This window comes from Podarcis muralis, chromosome 12 (assembly GCF_964188315.1).
Source record: "Podarcis muralis chromosome 12, rPodMur119.hap1.1, whole genome shotgun sequence".
Lineage (NCBI taxonomy): Eukaryota > Metazoa > Chordata > Lepidosauria > Squamata > Lacertidae > Podarcis > Podarcis muralis.
Window position 1 is genome coordinate 52,274,461 of NC_135666.1, and position 14,051 is coordinate 52,288,511.

Genomic DNA, 14,051 nt, shown 5'->3' on the forward strand with positions numbered 1-14,051 from the left:
ACTGGTGCAACGGAACACCATGATGGAAGCCAGAGCGCATGGAAACACTGTTTACCTTCCTGCCACAGTGGTACCTATTTATCTACTTGCACTGGCGTGCTTTCGAACTGCTAGGTTGGCAAAAGCTGGAACAGAGCAACAGGAGCTCACTCCATCTTGGGGATTCAAACTGCCGACCTTCCGATCAGCAAGCCCAAGAGGCTCAGTGGTTTAGACCATAGCGCCACCCACTCCCAAAAAGCAGTACTAGCTGGGCATGAAGGATCATGACTTGATACAGGGCTGTTAGTAGTACTTTGACCTCCCCACCCAAAGCATTGCTGACCGGCCACTATCACCTTAGATAAAAGTTATCAATTATATAGATTAAAGTTCCTCACTCAGACATCCATCAACAGCTCGGCCTAACCCATCAATATATAGCAAGTGTAGAGAGTCTGGAGGACAAGGTTCTCCCCGAAACACACACAGTTTTCTGGTCACCATTGGTCATACACTCAAATAGTAAACTGCTTAAAGGATTAATTAGAGCAAGAAAGAAAGGTGTGTTGTTTTGAACGATTAATGCCTCCTGGAACCCTGCAGAGTCCAGTTCCCAAGCACCTCTCTGAGCAGTATGCTAGATCACTTGAAGGCTCCCTCTTCCTCACATCAAATGCAGTAGACTCAACATCATCCTCAATGTATGGGACCTGTGTCTCTGTGATGATCACTTCTTCATTACTTTCTTCCTTCAAACCCTGTATTGTTGCTCATCTATTGCTGAAGTAACAGCAAATGAGTAGTAGGAAAAGCTGTGTTATGCAGCATGTGAGAAGGGCAAGAGGGTAGAGGCTAGAGAGGGTACAAGCTACTCCTAATGTATGTGGGGATACATGTGCATAAGTGAAACTGTGTAAGGGGGAACACCCTCTAAATGCCCTCTCTGCCACTCTCTCTTCAATTCAAACATATCCACAACTAGAATTGAAGCTCTGAGGCCAGCAGGAGGCTGGAGGATGTGAGGGAAAGCAGCAGCTCCTGCTGTTGCACTACCCTGAACACCAGCTGTTCAGCAGGAAGGCTGAGCAGCGTAAACAAAGCCCCACTGCACCTCTGGTCTCCTTGGGGCTTCCCCTACTCTCACTGATGAGCTCTGGACTCCCCAGCTCTATCCCACCATTTCCAGAGTTGAATTGAATTATTCAATTATTTCCCAGTGCTACGTGTATACTGTGTCAAGCACAAGTCCATCATGTAGGGGGACACCTGTATCAAGGCAACCCTTGCTGAAGCATGTGTGCAAGTGAATGGGTGATTGGTTGGTCAGGCCCCCAAAGCAGTAACAGAATATTATTAACACAGGAAAATGCAATTAAAGTATACTGCAAAAGTACAATAAAAAGGAAAACTATGGAACAATAAGAAAACACCAGTCACCAAATGCCCCCTGCAATTCCACTTGATATACCTTTGTGAGCTGAATTCATGCTCTCACGACAGATACAGCTCCCCAACATTCCACTTCTCACTTAGGAGACAGGTGAATGCACACGCACACCCCTTAGCCCATGGGTAGGCAAACTAAGGCCCGGGGGCCGGATTTGGCCCAACTGCCTTCTAAAATAGGCCCCTGGACGGTCCGGGAATCAGCGTGTTTTTACATGAGTAGAATGTGCCCTTTTATTTAAAATGCATTTCTAGGTTATTGTGGGGGCCTGACTGGTGTTTTTACATGAGTAGAATGTGTGTTTTTATTTCAAATACATTTCTGGGTTATTTGTGGGGCATAGGAATTCATTCATTACTATTTTTTTCAAAATATAGTCCGGCCCCCCACAAGGTCTAAGGGACAGTGGACTGGCCCCCTGCTGAAAAAGTTTGCTGACCACTGCCTTAGCCCAATCTTTCGCCTAAGAGCAAACCTATCCTGAGCATGGGAGAATGCTCACACCCGAAGCAGCAAACCCCAATTACTCTGGTTACGCTCCTTTGCAGTAGGGAGGGGAAAGGGAGAAAGGAGGAAAGGTCAGGCAAGGTCTGCACCCACTTCCAAGTCATTATCTTCTCCTGGAGTGTCTAAGGCAATAATGTGAACTAGGTGGAGTACATCAAAATAGTATTTCAGCAATACACCAAACTGTACCCATCACTGGATCACAATAGTGAGGTGCATAATGAGATATGTAAATGATGTTCCTCATCTCTTGCTCTCTTCAACAGCCCCCACCACACCCCCTTTTCACACAGTGCATAGACACCTCCTTGCAAGCCTCTAAGGAAAACTGCAACTGTAGGGGAAGACAATGATGGGGAACTTTCCTTCTATAAAAGGTAAAGGTAAAGGGACCCCTGACCATTAGGTCCAGTCGTGGCCGACTCTGGGGTTGCGGCGCTCACCTAGCTTTATTGGCAGTCTATACGCTTCTTTAAATTCACCTCCCTTCGTATTAAAGACATTGCAAAAATGGTTACAACAGTACGTATTTAAAAGGAACTGAAGTATTTCTTTTATTATTGAGTTCATATCCCGCTTTTCCTCCAGGGAGCTCAAATAATGGGTCATTCTGCCCCTATTTTTATCCTTACAATAACCCCTAGGAGGCAGGTTAGGCTGAGAAACAGTGAATGGCCTAAAGTCACAGAGTGAGTTGTATGGCTAAGTGGGGATTTGAACCCTGGTGTTTCAGGTGCTAGTCTAACATTCTAACTACTATATCACATTGGCACCATGTACATTTAAATACAGCTTTTTTAAAAAAGCAGACACTAAAAGATAACAAAGCAGCATTAAAATGTGTGAACCAGAGATTTAAACAACTTAATTTGCACCGAAATGTTTTTCTTATTAGTATTGCACAAAAAATTCATATTAAAGACGAATTATATTACGTACTCTTGGAAACAGCTTACAAAATATGGGTAGAATGTATTTACTGATTAACCCTTTTGCACATAATTCTTATAGGTCATGCAAAGAATGAAACGTAATCTTTGTTATTAGCTGCTTAGAAGGCTATGGGGTAAGCTATACACTTCCAGTCCACTGATTGCTATTAAGTGTTTCACTTTAGAATAATTTCGTCTTCCCTACAGCAAGTGCTGCCATTTTGTAAAGGCACTTGCTTTATATTATCTCACACCCATCATTGTTACTGTTGCATGTACAGTAAAGTGCTTTAAAAGCTTCCCGCTGCAAGACCTGATCATTAACAGTCCTGACAAAAAGAAACAATTATGATTTAGTGTTAAAGGACATTCCTGAATCTTACTGAATAAACTTCATGGGATACTATGCTGAGCGATTCTGAGGAAGGAAGCTTACACAGCGATAATAAACTATCTTACACAAAGCTGAGACTACTACTTGCGAAAACAGGCGTCAAGAACTTGCACTTTGCAAAAAGTGCACACGTGCACGCAATGAAATGTCAATAAAAAGCTACAACTATTTTGCCACTGTTAAAAGGTACATTGTAAGATACACCCTCAGTCCTGGAGAACCTTTATTGCAAGAATGAACCCCAAAGCTTGCAGTTCTGATGCAGACCACGCACTGAGAGCCACTTACGTGATGCAAGCCTTTTCTTTAATGGGAGGAAGCGAACAGAGACTACTGCATCCTTAGCAAGTGTGTTAGCTTTGCATCAGTTTGGATAATCTGAGAAACCAGACTCAAAGTGCAGGTATTTTCATGTCTGCAACCATCTTTTAATTCTAGGCGCTAAAGTAATTCAATAGTCAGTCACTCCTCTATAAAAACTTTAATATTAGGCTGTTCTTTACAGCTGTGTTCACACCAAATACTTTGTGTTAAAATATGGAGAGGTATATTACCCACACCACAAGCAAGCTATTATAAGATCTCTTCAGTCACGTTAACTTTCATACCTCAGGTAGAACACATAAAAGGGCATTTTGAAGGAAGAGGATATAAGCGTTAAGAGTCTATTTGATTTGAGAAGAGGCATTGTGGGGGATAGCACATTCTTGGGGGATAGTGACAATCTTCCTACAAGGAGTCATCTGCATCTGACTGTTCCAAATCATCTGCACTCCCTCCACTTGTATGCAGACTGAGCATTCCACACCTCCATAGGTGTGTTCAGTATATTCTCCAGTCAAATCCAGGATAAAGGGCTAATAAAAAAAAGGAAAAACAGATCTTGTTTACCCTTGCTGGCTGATATATATATATATATATATATATATATATATATATATATATATGCAGGTTTTGGTGTCCTCGGGTGTCTTCCCGTGTAAAAGTTGGGGTGTCTAGGCGACGTTTCGACGAGGTCTCACTCGTCATCTTCAGGCTGGTGCTTTCGGCTTCTTGTTACTGGAACAGAGCAGGATCTCAGTGTTTGAGTTCCTATAAATACTGTTGAGGGGTGTGGTGTGTAGCCTCCAATGTTCTGGGCCGAGAGGAAGTTCCCAGGCTAGTGTGCCTTTTCTTCTTTTGTTCCTTAGTTGCTTGAGGGATATCTTGAGTGATTTCTTGAGTGATATCCTGAGTACCACTTAGGTGGGTCATTAGGTGTGGATTAGTTGCTAAAGCCTTTGTGTCTTGACCTCTTGAACTTTGTGAAGAGTTTTTCTGAGAAGATGGCTGTAGTTGTGCTCTGGCTTGGCTTCGTGTATAGGGGCGAGCTGTGGTTTTGTGGCCTGTGCCAGCCAGATCTGTGTAGGGATTGCAGGGGGGTGCAGCATCCGGAGGTGCCATCATGGTTTGGCTACTGGATGGTGTCTGTAATTTATCTGTGGAGAGGGTCTGGGTTTGGGTCTGGTGTGGTTGATTGGTGATGGCGTTCTGTGTGCCTCTGGATCTGGTGTCAGTTTTTGTGGGGAGGGCTAATTTCCAGATGTCTGGCAAGCGGGATGTGTCGTCACGCTTGTTCATGTTGTGAGGGTGTTTCTCTATCTCGATGGCTTCCATGATTATTCTCTTGTGGTGATGTTCCATGTTAGAGAGCAATTTGGAATCTGCAAAATTAATTTCGTGTCCTGTTTCTTTCATGTGTTGGAAAAGAGAGGAAGTTTTTTCTTCTTTTTTGACGGCATTCTTGTGTTCTGCGATACGTGCATTTATTCGTCTGTTTGTTTGTCCAATGTACGTGGCTGGGCAGACTTTGCAGGGTATTTCATAGACCCCTTGGTTTTCCAACTGGATTTTATCCTTGGGGTTTCTGAGGATATTGGCTATCTTTTGGTTGGCGCAAAAGGCTGTTTTGATATTGTGTTTATGGAGGATTTTGCTAATTTTATCTGTAGTGCCCTTGATATAAGGAAGGAGGGCACCCCCCAAAAACCAAGACACAGAAGAAAACAATGGCATGGCCCTCCTTCCTTATATCAAGGGCACTACAGATAAAATTAGCAAAATCCTCCATAAACACAATATCAAAACAGCCTTTTGCGCCAACCAAAAGATAGCCAATATCCTCAGAAACCCCAAGGATAAAATCCAGTTGGAAAACCAAGGGGTCTATGAAATACCCTGCAAAGTCTGCCCAGCCACGTACATTGGACAAACAAACAGACGAATAAATGCACGTATCGCAGAACACAAGAATGCCGTCAAAAAAGAAGAAAAAACTTCCTCTCTTTTCCAACACATGAAAGAAACAGGACACGAAATTAATTTTGCAGATTCCAAATTGCTCTCTAACATGGAACATCACCACAAGAGAATAATCATGGAAGCCATCGAGATAGAGAAACACCCTCACAACATGAACAAGCGTGACGACACATCCCGCTTGCCAGACATCTGGAAATTAGCCCTCCCCACAAAAACTGACACCAGATCCAGAGGCACACAGAACGCCATCACCAATCAACCACACCAGACCCAAACCCAGACCCTCTCCACAGATAAATCACAGACACCATCCAGTAGCCAAACCATGATGGCACCTCCGGATGCTGCACCCCCCTGCAATCCCTACACAGATCTGGCTGGCACAGGCCACAAAACCACAGCTCGCCCCTATACACGAAGCCAAGCCAGAGCACAACTACAGCCATCTTCTCAGAAAAACTCTTCACAAAGTTCAAGAGGTCAAGACACAAAGGCTTTAGCAACTAATCCACACCTAATGACCCACCTAAGTGGTACTCAGGATATCACTCAAGAAATCACTCAAGATATCCCTCAAGCAACTAAGGAACAAAAGAAGAAAAGGCACACTAGCCTGGGAACTTCCTCTCGGCCCAGAACATTGGAGGCTACACACCACACCCCTCAACAGTATTTATAGGAACTCAAACACTGAGATCCTGCTCTGTTCCAGTAACAAGAAGCCGAAAGCACCAGCCTGAAGATGACGAGTGAGACCTCGTCGAAACGTCGCCTAGACACCCCAACTTTTACACGGGAAGACACCCGAGGACACCAAAACCTGCATACCTATACCCGTGAAAATCTACGAAAGCATATATATATATATATATATATATATATATATATATATATATATTGCACACAGATCTAGTTAAGGGTTTGAGAATACCCCATTACATCTCAGAAATGGGAAACATAGCTCAAGAGGAAAATGTTTCCTCCATCCAAGGAAACATATACATTTCCTTCTTTAACCCACTTTCTTGCATTCACAATTTAGCAGCTACTTGAACTATGGGAACAGAGGTGCCAGAGAAGCTGTCCAGCAATTACTCTACTTTTCTTGCTTCTCTGAGAGACTGGAACAGGCCTCGGGGCTTTGTGGTCTTGCTCCCTAAAGAGATAAATGCATGAACTGGAAGACCACTTTATCAAAACATGACATTCCTCTAATCCTGGACAATGAAACAGACTTTCCTTTCAGTTTCAGCATCTAGGAATAAAGGAGGCCACACATTCAAATAACTTTGATCTCCCAATTTCAACAAGCACAGAGGGAAGCATATACCTGAACAGTCTCTGAACCACACATTTATTTAGGCATCTCTAATTTGGTTTGGTAGCAATCTCACATGGAAAAGTCCCAAAGCAAATACTTTTGGGGCAAACTCTTGCCTATAGAAAAGTTTTTAATATTTAATGCTGTATTGTTTTTAATACTCGATTGGAAGCCGCCCAGAGTGGCTGGGGAAACTCAGCCAGATGGGTGGGGTATAAATAATAAATTATTATTATTATTATTATTATTATTATTATTATTATCATCATCATCATCATCGCTATCTTCAGTTCACAGAGGTCAACATTGGTGCAACAGAAAATTTGCAAAACGTTTAAATCGACTGCCTTTATTTTGTTAGCAGCTGAGAAAACAAGTTTGCATTTCATATATGTAAAACCATTTTGGAACTTGGCAGAGATGGTGCCAGTTGGTCAATGTCATGCCACTGCTTTACAGGTTACTTAATAAAGATGTCAGAAGTATTATATAGTTTATTGCTTCAGCAGTTCTGTCTTGGAGATTTATCCACTTGCCTGACATCATTTTGCTAAATCCTTCCTTGAAATGTAGATTTCCAAGGAGATTATGCATGCTCAGGAAGCTGCTGGTTCTAGCAAATTCGTAACTGTTGTTCTTCCAATAGGCGAGGCTCAATTGAAATAACAACAAAGGGAATTCAAAAAAGTTATGAATTTTCTAGAATCAGCGGCTCCCTGAGCATGCATAATGGCCTTCACTGCACCAAAAAAGTGGACACTTTAGAAACACATATTTATCAGCAATATGAATATTATAAGGCATGTTCATGTCTGAGGTCTCCTGTGCCAATAATGATAGGCATGAACTGCTCTTAAGTGACACATCAAAATGTTGGTTACAATTCAAGGAACTTGGCTGTGTCTTCCTACCTCTGGCTACTGACCCTTCAAGCAGGCTGATCCCTCATGCAAGAATTTTCCCAATCTTAATCCACAATTTAGTTTTCAGAAATGTTTGTGAATAATTGTTTTTACTTTTAACATAATAGGTCTTATAACCAACTGAAGGCATTTCATTCTCTATGTCGCAGTCAATAAGAATTGTATGGACAACACCTAGCAAATAAGACTCGGCAAATGACCCAAAGCGGCCCCATAATATATTGTACTTTTATGTTGTAAACTGTCCTGAGATCTACTGGTATAGGGCAGTATACAAATTTAATAAATAAATAATTAAAATAAATTATAAACGCAAAAACTAAGGGTTAGATTCAACTAGCCTAGTGCACTAGTGAAGTGCACAAGAACTCCTGCTAGCACAACAGGGCTTTCCCCTTCCTCCTTTCCATGCTCCAGAACAGTGCATGGTGGGGTAGAGAGGAAATATTGTTTTGCCTTTATCAAATCAGTGTGATGTTGAATTCCGCCTTTGCCTTTATCAGCATTTTTTTATAACATAACCACTGAGTAGTAAAGAGTTGGTCTCAGTCCAATTTAAAAAATGGACAAGGATGCACATCACAAAAAAACCCACCACAATAGCTGGCAACTTAACTGGCCATCTTTATGGGCATTTCAAAAACTGGATTTCAGTAAGCAGGAATCGGTATTTCAGAACACACAGAAACTTTTAAAAAATATACAGTCTACCACAAGTAGACATTTTTTAAAATATATATATATATCTAGTTAATAGAGATTAATTAAGTAAACACTCTTAAGTTTACTTATGTCATGTAACATTATACTTAACTGATGCATTTTGGACTCCCAACAAAGTAAGTCACACAAGGCAGTCATGATTAACAAGTCTCATTGATTTCAATGGGGCTAAAGGATGACTAACTAGCCTGCAGAAAGTCTTGATATCCCAGCCTGTATCAACCAATTATTTTGTGTTACTTCATTTTTTTTTCTTGTGATGTATTTTTCAACTGGCTCTTTAAAAAATGGGGCTTGATTTTAAAGGGTTCAATATAACCAAAGCTACTTAGTACTCTACTTTTCAAAGCATGGGGCCAATCTGGCATCATCCTCTAACCTTGTATATCAAAACCAGCCTCTCACCTGGTATATGTTAAGTCAGACTCCTTTTGCGTAACAGTCTCTCACTTTTGGGTTTAAATATATTTTGGAAATATTTTTTTAAAGTTGTGACTATTTCACATATATGCATCTCCACATAAAGTAGGATGTTAAGTGACCATGTGGAGACTTTACTACCAGAAAACTATGCAGACAAATGAAGTCTCAAGGAACATTAATTCTGGTTAAAATTTAAGAGTTTATAACAGACCCTCCAACCCTGGGGGAAAATAGGCATTTACAACGGACATTATACCCAACTAAAGGATTACCAATTACAAGGGGGAACCACAAGAACAGGGAACTAAGGGGTGGACATAGACCTGACTCTAGCAAATGGAAGTATCCTAAGTGGAATTCCCACTGGTGGAGGGCAAGACAAATTTTGAGGATTTCCCCCTCCCAGTACAAGCCCCAGGGCTACTTTGTGCAGTGCTTGAGGGTTGGGGGACCCTCCTAAGCAGCATGGGTGTGGGGGCTGAAGGAGGAAGGGAGAATCCACAGGCAAGATCCCTGCACTGGATCAAAAACCTGCTGCATATTCAAGGGACATTTCTGTCAACAGATATCAGAAGATGAAGTTTGCATCAAACCCTAGGTCTCTAGTTTTGTTGGCTTTTTTTTAAGGTGGGGGAATCTGGCCTCCTCCCAAGTAAAATTTTCTACCCTGCCCTCATTCGGAACAAAGACACAAAGAGCCCTGATGGAAATGCAAATTTCCTTCTCCTCCCCCCCTCTTCAAATTAATCACTTGATAAGCAGAGAAGGGAGAATTAACTACTTCTCCTCACTGCCTGTGAGTATTTGCTTCTGCAGGAGTGTGAGAGGCACATAGCTTCTTTTGGCCCACCCACCATGCTGCCCCAAAGAGTTCGCCACGGATCACATCCACCAAGTTTAGTCACCCCCATTTTAAGGAACGCATCTAAGGAAAAAAACAATGGGCGTGCTTTTTCACAAAATACCCGGCTTCGTAAAATGACATCTAGAAATCTTGAGTGACAAATCACCACCTTGCAGCGACCTTATTGATTCATCAGCCATTGCCTCTAAAACTATGTTTTATTGCATTTCAGCCTTGTATTAAAGCACGTGTCTGTTAGCCACAAGTGTTGAGGAGCTATACATCTGCATATGTACTGTATGTGTGTGGGTGGGTGGGTGCTCTATCCCTCCTCCATACTCAGCTTAGAAGCCAAGTGTCCCAACTGGATAATGTAAGCCCTCTCCTCCATAGCAAGCATGGAAATGCATCACACTGCTACAGAAGGGTCAGGGCACTCTGTGCCTCCACTGCAAGCCCCCAGCAGGCGATATTTTTTAAAAAGATAATTTACCGGCTAATTAGTTATGGGCTTAGTGACAAAGCTACTGCTATATTAAATTATTGGTTTGACTTGATGCTGGTTGTCAACTTCCCAACAACCATTTATTGAAATCATCAGCCAGAAAAGTTGTAAAAGAAGCTTAAAGGTAAAGGGACCCTGACCATTAGGTCCAGTCGCGGATGACTCTGGGGTTGCGGCACTCATCTCACTTTATTGGCCAAGGGAGCCGGCGTATAGCTTCCGGGTCATGTGGCCAGCATGACTAATCTGCTTCTGGCGAACCAGAGCAGCACATGGAAACAGCGTTTACCTTCCCGCCGGAGTGGTACCTATTTATCTACTTGCACTTTGACGTGCTTTCGAACTGCTAGGTTGGCAGGAGCAGAGACTGGGCAACGGGAGCTCACCCCGTCGCAGGGATTTGAACCTCCGACCTTCTGATCAGCAAGCCCTAGGCTCTGTGGTTCAACCCACAGTGCCATCCGCGTCCCTGCCATACACACAAAAAAAGCTTACAAACCAAAAAAAATTACACAATACTTTCTGGCATTCATCAATCTTGTAGTCAGATAGCTCTGTCAGTAGAGCATGCGATTCTTAATCTCAGGGTTGTGAGTTCAATCGACACATTGGGTGAAAGATTCCTGCACTGCAGGGGGTTGGACTAGATCAGGGGTTGGCAACGTGCAGCCCTTGGGCCAGATGCGGCCCACGAAGACAGTTTCCCGGCCCACAAGTCGCCCTCGAACCGAGCCACCCACTTGACTTGTCCCCCGCGCACTGCGACTCACTGAGCGGCACTGGAAATTACGTCTGCGCATGTCCGCGGCGCTGGAAATAGCGTCTGGGCATGCGCAGAAGCAATTCCCAGCGCCGCAGACATGTGCAGACACGATTTCCGGCATCACACTGCGCCGGTCCCTCTTATTTTTTATTTTGGAGGGGAATGTCAGGATCTTCCTTCACCCATGGAGAGGCTTTTCTGAATGTGTGTGTGCGCGCACACGCTCAACTGTGCACTGAGCATGTGTGATTGAGAGAGATGCACCTGGAGAGAGACCCAAGTTTGTGTGGCACACAGGGGGGAGCAGCGTCTGGGAACAGCAACAACTATACGCTTTAAGTTTAAGTTATGTCACGCCCCTCATGATGTAGATATTATGCAAATTAGGAAAACTAATCCAACCAAAAACATGGAAAGAAACTAATTTTAGAATATTTCAATTGACAACAACGGTGAGGACAGCTTCATGTATTCTATGATTAAATGCCTAAAAGTCTATAAATTCAGTTTTAAATGAAACTCTTTTGTCTGCAATACAAGTTCAACAAATTTGAGTTGAACTTTAAATTACACTCTAAATTACTGGTTGAGACTATCTTTCTTCCCGAGCGGCCTTGCTCCCCTGACTATTAAGGACAATTTCAAATCGACATGGAAACGAGCAGTGAAAAATATAATAACCACTCTAGGCTTCAACCCACAGATTTTACTTGACATGGGGTATGAACAAGCTAAAAAAATATATTAAACAGCGTGTGGAAGACACAGAACATCAAGCAGACCTAGCTAGGTTCCCAAAATTTCTAATCAGTGAAACCAGTAGATACCTCAACTCCCAAATGCCATATATAACCAACCTTGAAATCTCAAAACAGCGAAGGGCTTTCACTCTGCCCCATTGTCAGACTCTCCCCATAGCCATTCAGAAAGGCCGTTGTAGGAAGACACCATACAAGGAGAGGAAATACCCATGTGGTCCTGAGCAGCAGGAAACAACGGAACATGTAGACATACGAGTCAGGTTTATCCTGCTTATCCTGCACAAATTCCCAGGACGTACAGAACAACTCAGCATCTCCCTACTACTCCAGGATGAAAACCCAGATGTTACAAACTCAGTTGTTAGATTTTGCGCTGCCATGATGGATATTCACCAAAGGATGGTTTGTGCTGCAAACCAGTCCTAAACCGAAGACCCATGTTGCAAGACCGTTATTCCCCCAAGCTCCACCCCTTATAGTTGTTTTAACTGCGCGTCTTTTAGTCCTTATCTGTTTTAATTATCAGTTCTTATTCATCAATCATCTGTGTTTAATCTCGTACTCTATTCACATGTTTTATCCTATGCTTGTTTCTTTGTTCTTATTTTCCTTAACAATTACCTGTTTAAATCCTAACTGCTATTTTATTCATGTTTCTCTTATGCTGGTCTGTGACTGTAATAAAGTTTATTCATTCATTCAATTTGTTGTTTGTACAAAATGGATCCCGCCCCCCGTTAAATGCACTTGCATTTATTACCATTAAACACTACGTGTGCTTGTTTTCTAATGAATAACTTCATTAAAAAATTTTCCTCATCAGGAATTAACTTGTCTAAGCCTTCTCAACAAATCTGGATTGAATGTACTTTTTAAAATAGTCTTTCAAGTTTGACATTATACTGGCAAAAGCCAAGGAAGAATCTTATTAATGTACTTACTTTTAACAAAATAGCAACACACTGATAATCATTGAATTACAATAGTATGATCTTGGGCCTACATGATAGTAGTACGCAGCAATTATGTTAGATACAGACTGAGAGCCTTAATCTGGCTAACAAGGGATATAACTTTATCCTCTTCAAGGAGCACCTTACACACAAAAAGTCTACTGCCCAGAACTGTTGTCTGCCAGCTTCACACAGCACCAACGTAATATGATTTGAAGGTATCTGAATATTTCTAACAAACACTCATACATTTTCAAGCAGAAAAAGAAATGCATTGCTCTGGAACCTTCCAAAATAATTTGAGGGAACAAATTTCAAATAAAAGCTTCAGAGTTCCATCTATAGAATCACCTATGTTTCCACCGCTCATAATGGAAAATTAAGGTTCAAATCCAGTGCTTTTAAACAGAAAAACTGTTAAGAACAGAAACAATTTCCCATATATCTGAATTCTTGGTATGCTTAAGGTAAGGTTCAGTCAGACGCAAGTCTTCATTCATTCTGCTAGCAAAAGTAGAAATTCTAAAAGTCACATTTTAAAAGGGATCCAAATAGCCTGCAAGTGGAACACTTTGGCTTGTGCATGGAGGTCTCCAGATTTCTCCCACTAGCTGCAGCCCTTTGCACATCTCATGCCTTTCCAGAGGGTCCCTCAACAAGCAGAAATAGCTTGGGGTCATACCTGATTGCACTGAGGAGACAGAAAAATCCTGTTGCCTGAGTGAAACTTTGGTTTTGTCTCTTTGCAACCAAGTCAATATATCCAGGTAACTAAATCATCTACAGACTAGATTATCTACAACTTACAGTATTATTTTTGATTTTCTTTCTCATGACATTGTTCAACTTTGTTATCAAGAGTGAATATCCCCTAGATGTGGTGAATGGTGGATTTAAGCAAGAAAAAGCTGCTAGATCATCCTACACAATCCTAATTGGATCTGACATTTTATGCAAAGCTTCTCCATACCAGTGTCAGTTGACTTTCAGAACAATGCTATTTTTTAGTACTTCTGCTAGTGATAAAAAAAAGGTGAGTAGACATGTTTGGGGGGGGGGGAATCTAACTGAATTTTAGACATGTTGAAAAATCTCATTTTCAGACAATTTCAATTATAGAGACATATTTGAATTTATGAAGTGGCACTTAAAACTTTTAAAGCTAACCATTTCCAAAGTTTGTCTAACTACACATATCAATGGTATAGGATTATGCAAACATCTTAAGGACTACAAAATACTCAGTCTAATCTATTGTCTAATTTCCAATGG

General features: G+C 41.8%; 1 protein-coding gene across 32 annotated transcripts in view; it reads right to left on the reverse strand.

The window, feature by feature from the left end:
• The window catches only part of CLASP2 (cytoplasmic linker associated protein 2), a 127,801-nt gene that overhangs the window by 82,502 nt on the left and 31,248 nt on the right, over window positions 1–14,051 (reverse strand). The gene's annotated exons all lie outside the window — the stretch shown is intronic.